Here is a 15,116-nt window from a genome sequence, read left to right on the forward strand (position 1 = left end):
CTAGAAGCAGTTCTTACTGATGTCCATAGTCTTCTGAGCTGTACCAGATGTCTTTCACTCACAAGTAATTAAATGTTTATCTAAAGGACTTGGAGAATAAGACAATTACCAAATCCAAGATAGATGTCTTAATCCCAGGAAGGAAATAATAAAGGAAATCGTCAATGGTCCTCAGAGACTGAAGGTTGAGAAACCCTGAGGAATACACACTTGTGTATACCCAGCAATAGTAACTACATCAAGGAACTACAAACCGCCTTCCTACCCAGCATATACAGAATGAGTTAATACTTAAAGGAACTGCAATATTCTGTAATATAGCAATGGAATGGTTATTATGCAGACTCTAAAATAAAGCAATGCAAATTTTCTATGTCAAATTCAAATGAAAACATGTTAGACGTCAGGATTCTATGACTGCAACAAGTTATAAGTGTAAAACTTATGTTACTGGAAGATAACAGTCAAACCTTTGAGTAGTGATTTTCTCAGGGCAGAGAGAGGGAATATCATTATTAGATACTTGTTAAAAAGTAGATAGATGCATGGTGAGTTTTTCAGTACATGATTTAGATCCCTTTTCAGCATTAGTTTGGATACATGTGGGTGATATATCTACTTTGGAATGTGAATGGTGGCTGCAAAAATCAATTTTCTTTTCTCAAAAGTAATTTTAAACCATGCGTCAGTGGCTCACACCTGTAAACCTAGCTACTCAGAAGACAGAGATTAGGAGGATAGAGGTTTGAAGCTAGCCCAGGCAAATAGTTCCTTGAGACCCTACCTCAAAAAAATCCTTTACAAAAAAGGGCTGGTGGAGTGGCTCAAGGTGTAGGTCCTGAGTTCAAGCCTCAGTACCACAAAAAAAAAGAAAAAGAGGAAATTTTTCATGTGTGTATTTCAAATTTGTAGAGTATTTTGGGTTGATTTTTGGCATAGTATCAACTTATTAAAATTATTTGTTCATCTCCCTTTGTTGCTACTTTGTTTTAAATTAAAAGATCATTTTTTAAACACCAAAACCAACTTAATGACTAATAGTGATGGGCAGGAAGAAAAATAAATGGAGAATTCACACAGAACACTTGAATTCAAAGTAAATGAATGAGAGAATTATTTAAGACATACAACTGATAATAAATTCCACCTAAGGCAATGACAAAACTATTGCTATTAAAGTCAAATATATCTTCTAATCATTTATGATCAATTTGGAATTGTCACAAATATGACATTTTCAAATAAGTTCTTTTTATCAAGCCTGAGGCTTTTAAGCTGGAAAATTTGTATCTAACTGTTTTGATATTTTTATTAATGAATGATTCATATAGGTATTGAAAGAAGTCATCAGTCCTGCCTCACTAGGTATTATCAAATGTTTTTTCCTACCTTAGTAAATGTAAAAATAGCTGCTCAAATATTCATCAATTAGATCTTTTAGACTGGTATTTTAGGCTAAGAAAAGAGAAAATTAACCCCAGGTACTAAACATGTGGGATACAGATCAGAACTCTCTCACTTGCAAATTACAGTAAGAAAACAAAACAAGACAAATCCCAGAGGTCCAATTGGCTTAAGCTAACAAAGGAAAATATACAAGCTGAGTTCCTGAAAAGTCCTGAGCTAGAGAGCTGCCAAACACAGCCTGTGGACTAGATATGGTATGGTCCTGCTGATTCATGGCCAACAAGCCAGGAATGGATTTTATAGTTTTTAAATGGTTGGGAGAAAAATCATATTTCAAGGCATATAAAATTATAACAAATTCAAATTTCAGTGTTCACAAATAAAGTTTTATTGGAATGTAACTATGTTCATCAATTTACATAGTCTGTGGCTGCTTTTGTGCTATTAGGGCACAGTTGAGTAGTCAGAGTAGAGACCAAAGGGCCCACAAAGTCTAAGTATTTTCCAGTTGGACTTTTATAGAAAGTCTGTGGCCCTGCACTAGATGGCCATTGGCCCACCAGTCTGATTATATCCCCTGTAGTCATCTCACTGTCCCCCCAACTATCACTTCTCTCTCTGTGTTGGCTCCATTTTCATCTAGTGAGGGCAAGAGAACAGCAAGCCTTCACACACATGCTTCCTGTCTGCTCAGCCAAAGAAAGAGGAAGGAAACTTTTTCCCCACTTAGTGCAAAGCCAGAATTACATTCCAATGCCTACTTCAAGACTGTTGAGTTATGTGGTAGTCACTCTGACCACGCTGATTAGTCAGGGTTGTGATAGATGTCAACAGAAGATAGATAGATAGACAGACAGACAGAGAGATAGATGAGAGGGGATTTTTTTTGAGATGGGGGTGGCTTATCTGATTTAGAGGTTGAGAAGTTCCACAACAAATTGGAAACCCTGGGCATAGCATAGTCTAAGACCAAAGACCTCAGAACCAGGAAACACAATGGTGTAACTCTACCTGAGTGGCAGACCTGAGAATATGGGAGGCACCTGGTGTGACTCCTGGAGTCCAGAGGTCAAAGAAAAGAAGAGAACTAGCATCTCAGCTCAGATGTAGTAAGGCCCGCTCAGCTTTTCCATGGTTTTCTTCTTTCTGGGGTGCCCATCCATGTTAAATACACTTAGTCCAGTGATAACTCATATGCTAATCTCCTTTGGAAATGCCCTTATTAACATACCCCAAAATAATTCAGTCAACTTAATACCTAAAATTAACCACCTCACCAGGGGATACTATGCTTTAACTATCCAGGCTTGGGTCACTGCCTTGGAGCTTGGGATGGGTCAGTCTCACCCCAACTGCATAGGATGAGTAGAATAGCTATTCTGAGCTGATGTTAGCAGGAGTGTTGGATATAGACTAATCCAAGAAATTTGAATTTACTGAGGATGGTGTTCAGGCCTAGCAGAAATCTCTATTATTGGGGAGGAAAAGCTAAGAGGTAGGAATAGGAAGTCAGTTCTGTAATTGACCAAGTTACATTAGATCTATGCAATGTTATTTTCAACTCTATAAGATCTGGTACATATTTGGATATTGCCCAATCTTTTACAAAAAAAGTTTATTGCAAATTTCTGTCATGGAAATACGTCTTAAATTCTGAATGAAAGCTCATACAGCAACAATCACAACAATAAAAATTTGTTGGCAATAACTCATCTTTGCAAATTCAAAGAAATCTAAGAATGAAGTCAGACATTTATTGGCTCATAAATAAATGACACATACTCTCCATGGATAATATCTAAATCTCCCTTACTTTAAACTTCAGCCCTGCTTACTACTTCTGGGTATGTATTAGTTATGGATACTCCCAAGCCCCCTTGCTTCTTCAGGAGTCTTTCCTTCTTCCCCACCCTCTTTTCTCTTCCCTCCCTCTTTCCTTTCTTTCTTCTTTCCTTCCTGCCCTCCCTTCTTTCTTTGGTCAATACTCATGAATCATCTATGTGCAAAACTCTGTGCTGGCTTCTGGGACTCAAAGATGAGCAATCTATCTCAATAGCCCTTGCCCTATGAGAGCTTAGAGTTCACTGAGAAAGAGAAAATTAAACCAAACTATACAGTATGGGATCTATAAACAAAAATTTTGTGGGAATTTGATAGTGCATATGTGTGTGTGTGTGTGTGTTTAAAAAGTATAGGAATCCATGAGTTGAATCCATTTGAGTTGAGATCTAAGGATTAAACAAGTGAAGGATTGTGGCAGAGGTGAGATCATGAAGGCAAAAGACAAAATATGTTAAAGCCCTGAGCTAGAGAAAGCTTGATGTGTTCTGCAAACTGAATGAAGGCCATTAGTGACTAGAATACAGACATACAGAACTGGTTTAGATTGAGATGAGCCTGGAAATCAATGTAGCAGTCAAGTTATGCAGGAAAAAGTAGGCCATGTTAAAAACTTGGAGTTTTATTTTATAGTTAGCAAGATAATGAAATCAGATTGTGTTTAAAAAAGATGTCTCTAGTGGCAACAAGGAAAATGAATTAGAGGTGCTTTTTGATTCTGGAGAAATGAAAAAGATTTTTTTTAAAACCAGGATGGTGACTGGAGAGAAACAGACATGGACAGAGCCCAGATGTATTCAGGAGTTTAACATGATAAGTTATATATGAGGGTTCAGAGAGAGAGAGAGAATGATAGAGAGAGCGAGAAAGAGAGAGATTGTTTCCACCTTGCTCGAGTAGGTAGATGGGTTCATCCTTCTGGGTTGGGACAACTGAAAAAAATTTAGATTGTGATGATGAGTTGGTATTTGAAATAGTCAAATTTGAACCTCGTTTGACATATTCAACTAGGTAGACAATTGAAAAATCAAGTCTGAATCTCAGAGGCTTAGTGTAAAATGGGAAATAGAAGAAACTTTTTGATGGTACTGGGGATTGGACTCAGGGCCTCATACTTGCTAGGCAAGCTCTCTAACACTTGAGCCACACTCCCAGTCCTTTTGCTTTTAGTTTGTTTTTCAAATAGGGTCTTGTGCTTTTGCCCAGGCTAGCCTCTAACTATAATCCTCCTACCTTTGCTTCCTTAGTTGCTGAAATTGCAGCATGCACAACCACACCCAGTCCAGGAAATAAAATTTTAGAAAGTCATCAACCTGTCAGTAATATTCAAAGCCATGAAAATAGATGAGTTTGAGAAAAAGGAAAAGAGGAGAAGAGAGAGAAAAGATTGAAAAACACAAGATAAGGAAGTCTCACCTTGATTAGAAAACTCCCACATTTATTATTGAGGTGGAGGAGGATGAGGTGGCAAATGAGACTGAGATGGAGCAGACAGATAGGTAAGAGAAAGTGTGGTAAGGGAAGCCAAGAATAAACAATGATTCACAAAGGAGGAAATGGTCAGAAAGCCAAATGCTACTGGGAAGCCATGCAGGACAAAGACTAAATGTCACCCATTGGATTAAGAAGTGTCAAAGTCATTGGGGCTTTAGTAAGAATTGTTTGGGTAAAGTCTGAGGGGAAGCTAGATTTCAGTGGGCTGAAGAGTGACTCAGTTCATGTTTTCACAGGACTCTTGTCTTTTGATTCTTTTTATGATTCTATGTCTGCCCTTTGAACTTGGTCTCCTTGTCTTGAGTTTCAAAGACTTGACTCAACTCCAATCTACAAGGCCTTCCTCCCATTCTAATTAGTCCCTTTGGAATCCAATTCTTGTTTCTGGCCCATCCAGTATCCCAGACAACACATGAACTATTCTTCAAATGCAGATAATTGAAGCTTTACCCATCCAAGTACTGAAGTATGGACCTCAAGCTTGCATCAGGCTGTACCACTAATTATATAAAATTGAGAAGTTGCTTAACTTCAGCTTCTTCATCAGTGAAGTGAGCACTAATCACTTATCTTGGTTGTGTTATTGTGAATATTAATGTTCCTGACACTTAATGGCTACTCCACAAATATCAGTTACCTTCCTCTACCTTTCCTGTCCTTCCCACACACAAACCTCCTTTTAACCATTATCTATGGAGCATTCATAAGTTTTTTGTTTTTGTCTTTTCTTTTTTGGTGCTGGAATCGAACCCAGGGCCTCGTGCATGCTAGGCAAGCACTGTACCACCGAGCTACATCCCAGCCCTCATAAGTTTAGAGAAATGTTTCTAAGTGTTCTTTTGTAATCAAAGGATGTCAGTATAATGCAATGTTTCCTTATTCACTCAACATTCATTTATCAAATACCTTCCACATGATAATAGCAGAGCTAGGATTTGGGTACTGAGTGATGAACTCTGCCACATGGAGCTCATAATCTAGTTCAGGAAGCAGGCACACATAAGAAAAGGAAAGCCACAAGTAACATGTTTATTAATTGTGATAAGTGCTATGAAGGAAATGCATGAGGTGCTGAAAAACAGAACATGTTCAAGGGAAACCAGAAAGGTAGGAGTTGATGAGAAACTGATACATAAAAGTTGCCATGTGAAAAGCAGGAAGGAACCAATGACATTTATCCTTCTTATATTTACACTTAGAAGCTGCTCAGACATGATGGTGTGTTAACCCCTAGCCTGACTCTACATCTAGGTTGCTATGCATTTATTAACAATTAGTGTTTTTCTTTCTTTCACCATCTGCTGGTGATCAAGTCAATCACTTTTTAAACACTTCCTATTTCTAAACTATTTGTGGGCTGACAAAACTTTTAGTCATGCTGGTTAGAATTACATAAAGATGAAAATGAAATTGGCTTTGGACAAGGCCTCTCCCATTAGTGATGTAGCCAGGGCTTGAACTTTGCACCAGCTCATTACATTTCTCAGGGACCAGTTTGGCTCTTGGGTTCTTAGCCAAGTTCTGGACAAGTTTCTAGGCAGGTGACCTCTGGGCAAGTGAGGTGTTGCTGTGAAAGCCTAAGCAATTATGACACACTTTACCTTTGCAAATTAGTGGCTAGTTGAATCTGTGTAGAATCCTTGTGTACATAGAATTAACTGTAAACCTGGGAGGGCCCTGGGCAAACAGACAGAATAGTTCCCTATCTGATTTGGCGGTTTTTGTTTCTCCACTAATGGCTGTCACCTCTCCCACGTGACAGGGAGTACTACCCCGAGCCCCCTCCCCACGCCACCCCCCATTGGAAGCTCTGTATTTGCATTCTTCTGTACCAACAGAGTAGTGCAGGTAAATTGTTTGGAGTCAGAGGAAATGGGGTTGGACTAATGCCTCACCTCACGAGTCAGGTTCATGGCTGCTTAGTAAAAGTCATTGTAGAAACTCAGAGATTTTTCACTTTAATATTGACTAGGCATGTACGAGAAAGAAAAGAAGAGTGTTTTTATGGCAATTTCTCTTCCAAGATTGGCACAATTGCAACTGAATTAACCTTTCCCATCTGCCAGGAAAGCTTGATGGTGAGAAAGGTGAGGATAAAAAGAGACAAGAGTGCGAAAATGATTTTCTGTCCTTAAAGAGAATTGAGAATCATTGTATTCCTGGACTCTCTGTTGAAATACCCTCCACACAAGAGAATTGTTTCTTTCTTTCCCTTTTTGTCAAAAAAACAAAAAACCCCATATATTTATTTATTTATTTTTCATGGTACTGGGCAGTGAACTCTGGATCTTGCAAGTGCTTATCAAGTGCTTGCCATCCAAGCCAGACCCCCAGCCCCTTTGTATTTTGTTTTTGAGATGAGGGCTCACTAACTTCGCCTGGGCTGCCCTGAAAGTCAAGATCCTGCTGTCTCCATCTCCCCAGAAGCTAGGATTACAGTTGTGCCTCATCATGTTTGACTTTAGGAGGATTCTTTCTTATCTTTATGGCCTGTGTCCTCTACTCCAAGCATACCACTCCTCTTTCAGATTGCTCCAAGCTAAAGCCTATTGGAGAGGCAGAGGAACAAACAATTGAGTAGATTTTGAGATGATTTTGTTCTAGCTATGAAAATGTTCTTGTCGGTGTACAAATGACCAATAAATATGTGAAAAAATGTTTGACATCCTTAGTCATAATGGAAATGCAAATCAAAACTACACTGAGATTCAGTCTCACCCCAATCAGAATGATGATCATCAAGAAAACAAACAACAACAAATGCTGGTGAGGATGTATATGGGGGTGGTGAACACTTATACACTATTGGTAGAAATATAAATTAGCCCAGCCACTATGGGAAGTTCCTCAAGAAACTAAAAGTAAATTACCATATGATCCTGCTGTACCAGGATGTAAGTCAACCTACCATGGAGATACCTGTATATCCGTGTTTATAGCAGCACTATTCACAGTACCAAACTACAGAATCAGGCTAGATGTCCATGAACCAATGAATACATAAAGAAAATTTGGTATATATACACAATGGAGTTTTATTCAGCCACAAAGAAGAATGAAATTATGCTGTTTAAAGAAAATGGATGTAACTGGAGATTATCACAGTAAGTGAAATAAGACAGACTAAGAAAGACAAATACATGTATGTTCTCTCTTATATGCAAAATGTAGACCTAAGTCAGGGAGGGGGCAAGGGCAAAAGGAAAGGGTGAAGGGGGAGTGAATATGATTAAAGTATTTTAAATGCATCTATGAAAATCCATGCATTTAATGAAACCCAATAAAATTATTTTTAAATGGAAGATAAGAAAAAGTAATCAAATAAGTATATTATATTCATCTATAGAAATATCACAATGAAACCCCTTTGTACAATTAATATATGCTAATAAAAGTGCTCTTTTCCATTATGCAGTAAATTTATAGAATATGTCTGTCTTCAGAAATAACTCAGCTCCAAAGAGGGCTCAAGGGAACTGTAGTACAAGTTTTTATGCATCTGACAGGAACTGTGTGTGAATTCAAGACAGACAGAAATAAAATATTTACATAGTGCATACTACATTTCTGTTGCTTTCCAAAAAGTTACCTCATCCAAAAAATCAGGTGAGGTGTGAGGGGCTGGGAGAGGTTCAGAAAGCCCCCCTCAATGGCAGCAAAACTTTGTGATAAATGAAGCACGGCAGTAGGTATTGTGGGAACCTGTCACAGAACAATGAGCCGGTTCAGTGGCAGTGACTGATCCTGACACTCTTGCACTGCGTGACTTTGAGCCAATCACATAATCCACTTTGTTCTTCATTGTCTCATTTCAAAAGTGAGGTTGCACTCTAATATTTATTATGGAATCCTTCAGCTTGAGAATGCTGCTGGTGTGGATAGATAAGGCATTTCTAGGGTTATTCAAAATCTACAGTGAACCTATGGAAGTCCTAAAAATACAGTTGGATGCTTTACATGGGAATACTATAGTTGATACAATGAGAAATAATTTCACTTCCTGCATACAATAAGGAGGATTAGAAGCGGGTAACAGCATGAAAAGATCCCCAAAAAGGTCACCATTGTTTCCACTGTTGTTAAACCTATCATTGCAATGGCAATGCTTAATATAAAACCAGAACATGAATTCATGGAGAATTGATGATACCTACAAAAACAAGATCCCATTACATGTACAGAAATGACTAGAGAGAAATGTCCTCTGAAAAATATGGTTGTATTTAGATGATGGAGCTAAAAGAAGACTTTTTTTTTCTAAATTGTGCATTTTTCTATTTTTCTTTACAGAGTGTTTCACTACAATTTATTTTCAAATACTTTGTACTTCAGCACAGGTGAATTTCTCTTTAGGTCCAAACAATAGTAGCAAGATTAACTGCGTTACTGAATGTTAGGAATATTAGGAAGAGCTTCACTTTTATTTGTAAAAATTTGCATTAGCTATTTAATTTTCATGCCCAAACTTATTTTTATTTTCCTTTTGGTGGCACTGGGATTTGAATTCAGGGCCTCACACTTGCTAGGCAGGCATTCTACCACTTGAGTCACTCTACCAGTGTGAACTTATTTTTAACAGAAAAATCAGAGGCGAGCACAGCGCTTAGTCTTGCAATCTTTTCAGAAGTATTTTAATTTAGGTGGTTGATTTCATAGGCCCTTGGGGAGAGAATAGGATAACTTTTATTTAATAGAATTTGGTAAACATCAGCCTTTTGAAAGAAATATTCTATACTTAAGGAACCTCAGCAGTTGAAAAGATTGCTAGAATTTTGGCATCTGGCATTTCACATTTTAGTTTCTTTATTAGGAGGACGAATTGGAAAAAGGAATCTTTCTTTCTAGCAATGAATGGCTCATTAAACCCTCATTTGGTTTCAAATTCCTCATTTTTAGTCATTTACATTGGTTCCTATTCAACACTTTTCTTATTCAAAATTTCAAATATATCCAGTTCTTTTTCTATCTTTAGCTCTCACCCCTTTACCTGGCTCTGCCTTCTGCCAAAAGCTGAAGATGAGATTTCATTTCACGTTTTCCAGAAATGCTCCGCACAGGGATCATCTTGCTCCCTGGTTTTCCGATGGGAAGACACTTTATTCTTTTCAAGGAGGAATATTAAAAACAGCCCCTACCTTCCACAGGATATCAGAGATGATTCCTTTTTGGAGGGAGACGACCTTTGTTTTCCAGCAGAGGCAGCGGCCCAGCTGCAGTCCGTCAGATGCTTCATGGTGAAGTTCCTTGTTGTGCACTGGCAGTGGGACGCCTGTCAGCAGCTTCCGCCAAGGCCTCTCAGCACATCCCCCTGTAGTCACATCTGTTCACATATAGTGATACTTATTCTGCCATCAGTAGTTCCCCTTTGCTCCAAATGTGTTTCTTATCTCAAATGCTCCAATGAGAGCATTTTTCATTATTTGGAACTTGACATTCTGTATGTCTCCAGGTACTCTGATTTCTTGTACTACCTGTTCCATCCTTGATGCCAAAGAGAAGGTCCTTCCCTGAAGGGCAACTCTCAGCTCAATCCTAAAGAACCATATGGTAAACACCTCCACACCTAGCTCTTTCAGACTGTGATTTGTTCACTCACTCACTCACTCACTCTTTCGTTCATTCAACGATTGTTCATTGAATGTCACTGTGTGCCAGACACTGCTAGGTGGTAGGGATTTCCAAAGAAATTTTAAAATTGGCTGAACCTCTGAGGAACAGGTTACTACGGAAGATCCAAATTAAAAACAGAGCAAAGCAAAACAGTAGGATTGAATAAGTAAAAGCAGAGATTGTTTAGACAAACTATGGAGTACAGAATAAGCAAAGCTCAGTTCTGTCTCCAAGATCCTCTCCATCTTCAAGGAGGAGGCAATGGTCAACAATACTTTTGGAAAGGGGTTGGAGAGAGGGCAAGAAAAGTACACACACAGGCAAAAGTTGTAGGATGGCCCATGAGACTGTCTGTATTGCTAGGAGATAAGTTTTTAAGAGCAAAGGCATTTTGTGTGCACACAGGAGGTTTCCATGAGCATCACTCAGCCACACGGCATGTATTCTGATCTAAGTAAGTACACCACAAATGTCATCACTGCTGGTCTTCAAAAATGACATTTCTTTTATGCAGTATGTGGACAATTTTGCAATTATATATTGCTTGTGGATTATTAACTTACGAAAGTGGTTCAGACCATATTTTCATTATTATAAAAGATGGAATTAAGTGCCCACATGTGTAATGTGTTGTTCCAGATTCTTGAGTACTGCAAATCTAACACAGGCATTGGCAGTGAGCAGCTTTGAATCACGATCGTGTCTAGCTAACACACCACTGGTGATTTGGGAAAAAAAGGAAATCAATGAAATTTGCAAAATTAATGGTATCTCAGTGATAATCTAGGAGAAATTTTTTGATGTATTCTTCCTGCCTCTTCTCCCTCAGAGCTCATGTAACTCATTGGGTATTCACTATGGAACTACCAGCTCCCTAGAGGCTGGTGAATTCTTTAAATCTTCCTGTTTCTTTGGAACTAAAATATGGACACAGGTTTGTCCTCAACTGTTGATAGTCATGGTGCAAAAGACCCACAAGTTCTTAAGGTGGAGGTCCTTTGAGAAGCAAAACAACCCCAAAGGGTTGTTTTCTGTTGGTCGCTGGAGACATTTCCTGAACTCTACTATTTATTCAGCAGCCTTCCACAGGACCATCCCCACATCTTTCTGTTCCTTACACAAAGTGGAGAAGGATTGCAAATGGCATAAGTTATTTTGGACCCAAAGAGCTTTCTTGAACACAAGTAGGGATTAGCATAAAACATGTAAGATTTGCCTATAAAGATAAGCGATGAATTCTACAAACATATTTCTGTTTAGATTGTGAAGAACTAGTTTCCTGAAACTGGAGGTGCTTATGCCAGAGCCGAGTGACATATGTCAAGAAAGCTAGGGTTGTGTACAGGTTGGACGGATGAATGTCCAGGTCCATGATTTTATGGTAGCCAATTGTGCTCTCAGGTAATAAAACCTTGTAAATTGATGGTGACATACATAGTCAACTGTACAAACATTGGACATAGATTCAATGGAAGATTTAGGTTGTGTACTCTTGCAAGTACAAGAGTTTTTGGTGCAGCACCAAGTCCAAAGTAAAACTGTATGAATTTTATACTCAGGGATTAAGATAAAGAGACAAGTTAATACCTGCTCCTTCAGGATTAGGAAAATTTGTAACTATGAAAATTAAACATCTGTAAACTCCTTCAAATTTTATGTGAAAGTACAGAATGCATGTTATCAGCACTCTGCAATGTTTGGCTCTGGCAACATCTTAGAATATACAAAGAAAATGGCTGAAATGGTGAAAATGGAAGTATCTTATTTAAGGTTCTACTTACTGAAAATATTTGTTATTAAAATAAGTAATCACCACCTTGACCTCCAAGTCAACACTCTTTTACCCACAATGTCACACCTTTTACAAAGCCATGTCAATAAGTTATCAAAACTAACTGAAGTTGGGTTTTATAGTGGGAATTCTGACTTAAAACAGCTTTCACCACTGTGTGCTTTTTCCACCAGAACTTGTAAAATTACAGAGAAATGAATGTTCTAAAAAACAATTTTATAAATGCTTCATCACCACTGGGCAACCCTCATTTATTCTGGACCTCTGGCAGCATTTGTTTCTTCTGGAGACTTTGACCCTCCTTTTAAATCTTGTTTACCTGCCTGTCCTGTACTGGATAATGACCTCCTCAAGGTCAAAGGCAGGTCTTTTACTGGCCGTTGGTTTGTTTGTTTTTTTGCTCATTGTTTGTTTAGGAATTAAAATAGTACATATCCACAATAAAAATCAGACAATATAAAAAATATAAAAAGGAAAAATCTTAAAACTACCTAAAATCATTCTATAAGAAGTAATCATCTTTGGCATTAAGCATTAAGTGTGTATTTTTCTAAGTATCTGTTAGTGTGTAGTTGCTGATAAAAGAAAAAAATGGACAGAAATAATTTTAGAAATATAGAATCTTACTACACATGTTATTTCAAAGTAAATTAAAATAATTTTGCTTGAATTTAAAAAAATCAGAGAGCCAGGATCTGTAGCTCATGTCTATAATCCCAGCTACTTGAGAGGCAGAGATTGGGAGGATCCCAGTTTGAAAACAGCCTGGGCAAAAAGTTGGCAAGAGCCCATCTTGAACAATAAAAAGTTGAGTGTGGTGGCCCCTGGGATCCCAGCTACGGGGTACCATAAATAGGAGGATAACAGTCCAGGCCTGGGCATAAATGTGAGACCATATCTTAAAAATAACCAAAGTAAAAGGGGTAACATGGTAGAGTGCCTGCCTAGCAAAGTCCTGAGTTCAACCTGAAGTTGACCTTGCAAAAAAAAAATCAAAGAGAAATTAAAAGAACTGAAATTTATTTTTCTCAAAACTCTAACTTACCTCTTTAAATTTAAAGAGAAGTTGCAAAGCACTTTGAAAAACAAAAATGACTATTTTGGCTAAGTAAATGTTTCAACATTAGGCTTTAGTTATTTCTTGTCCTCAAGTCTAAGCTTTTCTTGTTTATATTATTATTGAATTTTTGTTTAAATTGTTTAATTTTGACATAATTGCAGATTCACATCTACGAAAAAATGTGGTAAATAATACAGAGAGATAATGTCCACACTCCACCCAGTTTCCTTTAAAGGTAACATCTTGAGTGTGTACATTATATACTGTAGAACAAAATTAGAACCAGAAAATCAACATTGGTACAACCCATGGGCCTTATTTGGATTTCACTAGTCTACGTGCCTGTATGTGTGTGTTCTATGCAGTTTCATCACATGTACAATTGTGTGAACACCATGACTGGCAATGGAGATACAGAATAATTCCACCACAAGGATCTCTCAAACCCTGGCATCAAGAATCTGCCCTCCATCTCTGTCATTTAAAGAATATTACATAGATAAATTTACATACATTATATAACTTTTTGATGCCACCTTTTTTTTCACTGAGCATAATCCTGTGGGATCCGTGATCATTGTTGCAGAAATCGAGAGCATGTTTCTTTTCATTGTTGATGAGTATTCTACAGTGTGGGTGTGCAGTTGTCTCTGTAACCAGAGGATGATGGGCATCGGGTTATTTCCAGCTTCGAGCATCATGAATGCTCCATGCCCATTAAAAGGCAGGTTTTTCAGTGAACATATGCTTTCATTTTTCTAGGACAAACACCTGAGAGTGCAATTGCTGGGTGGAGTGACAATTACATGTTAAATCTTAAATTCTTGTTTAAGTGCCAGTATTCAAGTGAATCTTCATTAAACTCAAGCATAAATAAATAAATAAAGCACAAAAGATCCAGGGAATGTTTGTACACTGCTCTGGTGAGAATCAAAGAGGTATGACCATTAGAAATGAGAACTATCTGTTAAAATTAGAAACATTCCTATGAACAGGTAATTTCTAGATACAGACATGGCCCAAGTTCACACCCATATGCACCAATAGCCATGTACAAAGCATTGTTTGTATTGGATCCCAATTAGAAACAATCCAAATGTTTATCACAAAGAGACTGGGTAAATAAACTGTGGAAAGCTGGGAGCCTCCTAGCTACTCAGGAGGCAGAGATCAGGAGGATTGAGGTTCAAAGCCAGCCCAGGCAAATAGTTCCGTGAGACCCTATCTCAAAAACCCTTCACAAAAATAGGGCTGGTGGAGTGGCCCTGAGTTCAAGTCACAGTACCTAAAAAAAAAAAAAAAACAAAAAAAACCTGTGGTAAACCATGTGAGAAAACACAGTCTACAAATTAAAATGAATAATTAGAACTATGTGGATCAATCTCACAAACAATTCCAGCCTCAGAAGAGTGAAATGCTGCACTATCCCTAAAATATAAAATTCAAAGCCAAGCTAAGTCAACCTCTGTGTTAAGAATTAGCAAGCTGGACGCTTTAGGGTGGAAAAGTGGTATACTAGGGGACATGGCATTGCCAATATCTTATTTCCCAGTGGGTGTGGATTACAGGACTGTATTCGATTTGTGATCATTCATCGAGTTGTTTACTTTTGATTTGTGCACCATGCTGTATTTATTAAACCTCAGTAAAAAAGTGGAAAAATTTTAAAGCAAGCCAATATGACCAAAGCTTTAAGATGAGAAATATGAGTCTGGCAATTGATGTGTGTGTGTGTGTGTGTGTGTGTGTGTGTGTAAATAGAAAAGACTAAGCATTTTTCTTGGCAGTACTGAGATTTGAACTCAAGCCTTGTAAGCACAGTACTATTTCAGCCGCACCATTAGCTCAAGACTAAACATCTCAGGAGTAGGAAATTTACTGCAAATGAGTACTCTTTGAAACAAAGAGACAAAC

Source organism: Castor canadensis, chromosome 2 (genome assembly GCF_047511655.1).
Source record: "Castor canadensis chromosome 2, mCasCan1.hap1v2, whole genome shotgun sequence".
Lineage (NCBI taxonomy): Eukaryota > Metazoa > Chordata > Mammalia > Rodentia > Castoridae > Castor > Castor canadensis.